At 45.5% G+C, this 517-nt stretch overlaps 1 long non-coding RNA gene across 1 annotated transcript; it reads left to right on the plus strand.

Annotated features, from left to right (window-relative positions):
* Positions 1 to 3: 3 nt before the first annotated feature.
* LOC107577525 (uncharacterized) lies at positions 4 to 404 on the plus strand. The gene is made up of 3 exons (XR_001608215.1): positions 4 to 26; positions 132 to 221; positions 350 to 404. It is a non-coding gene; the product is annotated as an uncharacterized lncRNA (long non-coding RNA).
* Positions 405 to 517: the final 113 nt, after the last annotated feature.

A 517-nucleotide genomic window follows, 5' to 3' on the forward strand; every position in this document is an offset into this window, starting at 1 on the left:
GAGCCGCTGGGAAGGAGGGTGCAAAGGTGGGAAAACCATCGGCACCAATCATAACGCTCTTTCCACATTTAACTACCTTCCTTATAATAACCCTAAACCTAATTTATGATATGTGTGTGTTTGGTCATCAGGGCGACCCTGGAGGTCCAGGTACTTCAGGAAAGAGCGGTCCAGCAGGTCTGAAAGGTTTCCGTGGAAGTCGTGGAGCGCCGGGTGCCATGGTAATTTATAGAATACTGTATCCAGCTGATTTAGGATTGCTGCCAGTGATTCTTTAGGTTGTTAAATGTTCTCTGTTGGGCTTTCTGATTGGCCAGTGTTGTCATGTGACCTGTGTTCTCTTGTGTAGGGGCCAGTTGGATTAAAGGGAGGGGCGGGGCCAATCGGGCCCTCTGGACCTTCTGTACGTAATCTTTTCCAGTAATCTCACAAAAGCACGTCCACTATATAATTTCATATTGTTTTATTTTCAGTCTTGAGGTGAAATTATGACCTAGAAAAGTGATTTTTCATGCTC

This window comes from Sinocyclocheilus grahami, unplaced genomic scaffold (genome assembly GCF_001515645.1).
Source record: "Sinocyclocheilus grahami isolate Dianchi unplaced genomic scaffold, SAMN03320097.WGS_v1.1 scaffold6294.1, whole genome shotgun sequence".
NCBI classification, from domain to species: Eukaryota; Metazoa; Chordata; class Actinopteri; order Cypriniformes; family Cyprinidae; genus Sinocyclocheilus; species Sinocyclocheilus grahami.